The 6,331-nt window shown below is 42.5% G+C and overlaps 1 non-coding gene across 1 annotated transcript; it reads left to right on the top strand.

The window, feature by feature from the left end:
- Positions 1-5,322: 5,322 nt before the first annotated feature.
- Positions 5,323-5,448, top strand: LOC126081296 (U6atac minor spliceosomal RNA). Its single transcript, XR_007518343.1, has one exon. It is a non-coding gene; the product is annotated as a U6atac minor spliceosomal RNA (small nuclear RNA).
- The last annotated feature ends 883 nt before the right edge of the window (positions 5,449-6,331 follow it).

Below are 6,331 nucleotides of genomic sequence, written 5' to 3'. Positions count from 1 at the left end.
CCAGTTATCCTTTGACCTCTGTCACTGGTGGCTGGGTGACCTGAGTGGAGCTACCAGTCCTTAGGTCCCTGATGTGGGTAGGTGAGGACCTTGTTTAATAGGCAAAGCAATGTCAAACATCAAACTCGCGCCTCCCCACCACACAGCTGAAGTGGTTGGAGTCTGCCAAGAAGGACCTATTCTCCCAAAATAAGCCCACCCAGGTCCATGCATGAGGGAAATGTGCTCAAAGTCCATGGACTTTTTATGCCTGGACAGGGGTCACTTCTGTCCTGAGTTCGCCCAGTTAGTGGACCTAGCAAATTATGTTTTCCCTCAATTGCAAAGTTTTCCTTCTCCAAGGCCGGGAGGATGGCTCTACGTGGTCAACAGGGCCTATCTCAGGCCCAGGGAATTCAGCCACTGAAGCCAGCTTGGGGGCTGGCTGGGGGAGCGGTGAAATATACACAAGTACTTAGCTTTTGCCGAGAATACTGTTCTTCTCTGGTTCTGGAGGTGTGAGTAGGCTGTGTGGCTGGCTGCTTCTCCCTGAGGAAACTGTGGCCATACGCTAGTACCAGCCTGCCGCCGCCGCTCTGGGAATGGTGCTCCCCGTGATTCAGGTTGGTAACTCCTCTATGCTTCTGAGCGGTATTTTCCTCCCCTTGCCCCTCAGTTCATTTTCTAAGCTTGCCTTTGAAGCTCAGGGCTCCTAGCTTGTCATAAATATACTTGTTTCATTTGTTTTTTCAGGTCTTTTTTGTAGAGGGCTCACCGGAAGTGTCTGACTATTCTGCCATCTTGGCTCCACCCCCAAATTAAATATTTTTATCTTCATTATAACAACGTGAAAACTAAGTCTAAGGGGTTATTTACCCAAGATCACACTGCCAAATGGGAATCTAAGTCTTTTAACTCTTATGCACACTAAGTTGTTTCACTCTCTGGACTTCTCTCAGGGACAGTTATCATTTCAGAGGAGACATTAAGCCTTGGAATGTGGTTATAGTTGTGGAAAGGTTAGGCACAAAGGAGAATGTGTTAGAGAAGGAGGCTGTGCTCAGTGTTTCTTCAGATCTCTTCAGGTATCAGCTGACTATGTCTGCCCTTTCTCCACTTCCTGCTTCTGGCTCTACTCACATAATTTCTGCAGGCATTTACTCAATTACCTGGGGATAATTGAATTTACATTTTGGAGCTATTGTTATCATTTGTGCAAGTCTTTGAGGTAATTTAGGAATTTATCATCTATCAGTGATGACAAATGGGTTTCAACTCCAGGCCAAGCCTGATAGATTGTAAGTGGCTACCTCCTTGAACAGAAGTCTAAGGCTATATCTGAGCTCAGCAGAAAAGCACCATGATCAATTACCCATGTCTGCCAAGCCTCCTTGTGGACAGGATATATGCAATGTATTTGCATATGATATATGCAGTGTATTTTTCATTTCTAATTTGTACAGAGACATAGGTGTTAGTTAGCCTTTGAGTGAGTCCTAGGGGTCATCCATTCCAATCTCTTCATTTTACATATTAGGCAATTAAGACTTAGAGAAAGGAAGTACCTTAACCCATCTCACTGCACTGGTGCTCTGTCACTTAAAGACAAAGAACTGTTATTCTAGCTTGATTCCTTGACTCCATGCAACAGTGCTAGGCACTGTATACCACTAGATGCCATTGAGTCAACTCCAACTCATGGCAATCCCATGTGTGTCAGAGTAGAACAATGCTGTACAGGATTTTTGATGGCTGATTTTTCAGAAGTAGATCATCAAGTTTTTCTCCTCAGGCACCTCTGGGTGGAGTTGAACCTCCAACTTTTCAGTCAGTAGCCAAGTGTGTTAACCGTTTGTACTGTATAAGGAGTAAGTATTCTGCCCCCTCTTATATTCCTCTTGAAAATCTTTCCCAGTTTTCCATACTTATACTCCAGTTATCTAGAATGTTACTGCCACTTTCCCCTGTCACCTCCTTTGAACACCTCTCTCCGTAGGGTTCTACCTGACCTGCCCTTATGTACCATGCCTCATGGGGGTTCTTCTTAATTAAGACTCTGGTTCCCTTAGGAAACTGATATTATCACTCTGTTCCTGAACTGGGGCTGGGGTGGTTGGCAGTTCTTTCTAACAATGTTTTAATTTGAGTGAATGCATACTCCACTCTGGCCTGGCTTTCTATGCCCTCTACAATTTGGCTCTGGCCTTTCCTCCTGTTTCTCTCCTTTAGTCACCTACTCCTCAGGCAGACTCTGGTCTAAAGTGGTTTCCCTCCCTTCCACATGCCTTTTCTGATGTCCCTCTCACTCCCTGGAAATTCACTCAACTGGAATATTTTATATAAACTCAACATATTCAAAACAGAACTCACCACAGTTCTCTCCCACAAACATGCTTCTGTCCATCTTAGTTGGCTCATCTAGAAACCTAAGAGCTATTCCTGGCACTTCCCCATACTACACACCGCTCACTTTTATTAATTGAATATTCTGTTGGTTTTACTTCCTAAATATCCCCTGAATCCATCTGCTTCTCTTCACTACCACAATCTCCCTGGTCCAGGCCACCATTATTTCTCCTCTAGATACCACAAATTTCTTAACTAGTCTCCTTGTTTCCTAGAGCTGGAATGCTCTTTCCAAATTACACTTCTGATCGTGTTACAATCCTGGTTATATTTCTCCAATTGCTCTTTGGAAATAGAACTTCTGAGACCTTCCAAGCTCAGGCTCAAGTCACATCTCTTGGTACTTTTTTGTGCCCTTGAGTTAACCATTCTGAGTTTAATGCAGTTTCTAGAGCTCAGCATGTTCTCTGTCGCTTTCATGTGTACACGCACTATTCCTTTTGTCTGGAACAGTTTGCCTGCCTCTCTTCACCTGGTTAACTTATACTTAACCTTCAGATCTCAGCTTAATTGTTAGGTACTTAAGTAGACCTTGCCTGACACTCTAAAATAGATTTGATCCTCCTCTTTCCATATGTTTCCAAAACAGCATGTACAACACTATCATCATATCTTATCATAATTACTTCTCTATTATTGCTCTTTGTCTCTAGGCCAGGAATCTTGTAAGTCTTGTTCATTTTCTGTATTCATAATTTCCAGGTGCTTACTAGTGCCCAGTAAGTACTTATTGAATGTATGTATGTGTGTATTTATGTATTCTTTCCCATCTCTGGGTTACAATCCTACGCACTCTTCAAAGTCCACCTTTAAAACATTTTCTACGAAACCTGTCTTCATTTCCTCACCCTCTTGTGATATTTACTTAGAATTCTTACACACATTATTGGTACCAATTGTATGGTACTGCATATTTTCTGAGTTATAACTACTGTCACCTTTTGTCATCTCCTTCAGTCCTCTGAGAGCAAAATTGTATCTAATTCACCTTCATATACTCTCCCAGTATCTACCTCAGAGCCTTGTATGGTCATAGATTTAGATAACATTTGACTGCTTAAATCGACCTAAAGAAGCACTAGGCATTAAAAAAATTTTTTTTTTTTTTTACACAGGGCTAATTAATAAACCACAGGCATTTTACAGAAATTGAACACTTTTGGGCAATTAATTTTCACTACATATACCTGACTGGAATTAAGATGCTATAGCTAGAGAATTTCCTTCGACTTTGGCATTTTCAGAACTGCTTAAAATTTTTTTTTTTTTTTTTTTTTTATTAATTGCTTTAGGTAATACAAAAAGAGAAGACTACACTTTGAGGACTTACCCTCTAACGCACAATAATTCCCCAACTAACAGAAATCGTGGTAAGAATCAGCAAAGTACTATTTATCTATTCTGCAATGCACAGGTTTATTCCAGATACCATTTCTGATAACTTTTTTTTTTTCTCCTGAAAACGTCTACAGACCTATGTGCATACCCAAGATAGTTCTGTACAGAATGTTTCATTGCCCATACTAATGTGTACAGGGAAGATAAGATGAACTCTAAGATCCCTTCCAATTCTAAGAGTCTAGGTAGGGTTCTATACACTAATTTATTCAGGCAGTAAGTCTTCCTGAGAGCTTTGGAACGCATAGAATCAGGAGACATAAGTTCAGACCCCAAAGCTGTGGTTTATTACCACCTTAGTCTTTGCTAAATTCATGCATATGGAATATTATTTCATTTTTTTTGCAAACATACTCTGTACTGGGAACTGGGGATACAGTGGTATACAGACAAAGCCTATTGATAAAATAATCTAGCCTCTCCGAACGTTAGTTTTCTCAACTCTAAAGCAAGGTTAAAATGAGATGCTGTGAGTTGCCCTGCCTGAGAGGTGACTAACAAAGGGTTGTTAGGCAGGCTTACACCTCTTTGGGAAATAAAACAGGCAGCTCTCTGGGAATTAAAATAGGTGATTTGCTAAAATAAATAAAACTGGATTATCAGTTCACGAGGGTTTAGCAACTAAGTAAAATATCGAGGCTTCTTTTTCCCCCCTCTCTTTTTAAGAAAATGTTCTTTCAACCACATTTGCAAGCTCCTTCAGGTAGAGCTTCACTTGTTTCGCTGATGCTTGTTTATAACCAATGCTTGGTAGATTGTTGCTGTTGTCAGTTGCTGTCGAGTAGATTCCTACTCACGGTGACCCCATATGTGCAGAGTAGAACTGCTTCATACGGTTTTCAAAGCTGTGACCTTTAGGAAGCAAATCGTAGTCCTGTCTTCCAAGGCACATGGTGGATTTGAGCCACAATCTTTTGGCTAGTAGTCCAGCACTTAACCATTTGTACCATCCAAGGACTCACTTAGTAGATTACCCGGCATTTAATAGGCATCAAGTAGTTGCTGGGGAAGGAACCCTGGTTGCACAATGGTTAAGTGCTTGGCTGCTAACCAAAAGGTTGGCAGTTCAAACCCACCAGCCACTCTATGATCTGCTTCTGTAAAGATTACAGACTGGGAAAACCTATGGGCAGTTGTCAAAGTAGAGGGTCAGTGAAAAAGAGGAAGACCCTCAACCAGATGGATTGGCAAAGTGACTACAACAATGGGCTTAAGCATAACAACGATTGTGAGGGTGGGGCAGAACCAGGCAGTGTTTCGTTCTGTGGTACATAGGGTCCCTATGAGTCAGAACTGATTCGTGGCACCTAACAAAAACTCTGCCCTATAGGTTTTGCTATGGGTTGGAATCGGCTTGATAGCACACAACAACACTTGCTGGGGAATGCAAGAATTCAGTTCCAGCCTTTAAGTGAAGCCAGTGTGGAAGACTCATCTTTTTTTTTTTTTTTTTTTTGATTTTTAGTGTGCTTTAAGTGAAAGTTTACAAACCAAATCAGCCTCTCACACAGAAACTTATATATACCTTGCTGTACTTCTGTGTTGTATGAAAGGAAAGAAGGTTGGCACTCCCCTTGACAAGGATGGAAGAGGCCCTCGGGCCTTACAACATGCATACGGTGAAGGCATTGCCACCTACATTGTGGCATCTAACCACTGTTTTAGGAAACCCTGGTGGCGTAGTGGTTAAGTGCTACGGCTGCTAACCAAAGGGTCAGCAGTTCGAATCCGCCAGGTGCTCCTTGGAAACTCTGGGGCAGTTCTACTCTGTCCTATAGGGTTGCCGTGAGTCGGAATTGACTCAATGGCACTGGGTTTGTTTTTTATATACTCCTAGTTGCTCTCCCTCTAATGAGACAACACACTCCTTCCCTCCACTCTCTATTTTCATGTCCATTTGGCCAGCCTCTGACCCCCTCTACCCTTGCATCTCCCCTCCAGACAGGAGCTGTACACATAGTCTCATGTGTCTACTTGATCCAAGAAGCTCACTCTTCACCAGTATCATTTTCTATCCCATAGTGCAGTCCAGTCCTTGTCTGAAGAGTTGGCTTTGGGAATGGTTCCTGTCTTGGGCTAACAGAAGTTCTGGGGACCATGACCTCTGGGATCCTTCTAGTCTCCTTAAAACCATTAGGTCTGGAAAGACCCATCTTGTCCCATTTTGCTGTGAGCCTGGCCTCAAGGGTGCCTGGAAGCCTGAATCTTCTAAAAGAGATTAAGCTGCTTGCACGTTCTTGTGCTTCTTTTGCCCAGGAAGCAATACTCCGAATAGCATCTACTTTGCCTCGTGACCGTGGAACAGCACACATCGAAATAGCTTTAATCTAAAGAACCCTGGCCAGTGGTCTGTCTTCCATGAATATAACACAAGGGAGTGGCCTGCCTAGGCCTTGAAAACTGGCAAATGTGGAGAATAACGGCACCTTCACTCTGTGACCATTAATTGAGGGAGACTTTGTTCAAGTTCCTACTTTTGACACGCTATGCCAAGATCAGCTTCTAGAAACCAGTGCTCCTCAACAACAGCCAGTTTGCTGGCATGTTG

This window comes from Elephas maximus, chromosome 7 (genome assembly GCF_024166365.1).
Source record: "Elephas maximus indicus isolate mEleMax1 chromosome 7, mEleMax1 primary haplotype, whole genome shotgun sequence".
Lineage (NCBI taxonomy): Eukaryota > Metazoa > Chordata > Mammalia > Proboscidea > Elephantidae > Elephas > Elephas maximus.
Note: the sequence above shows the minus strand (reverse complement) of the source record. Positions and strands in the feature narration are given on the sequence as shown.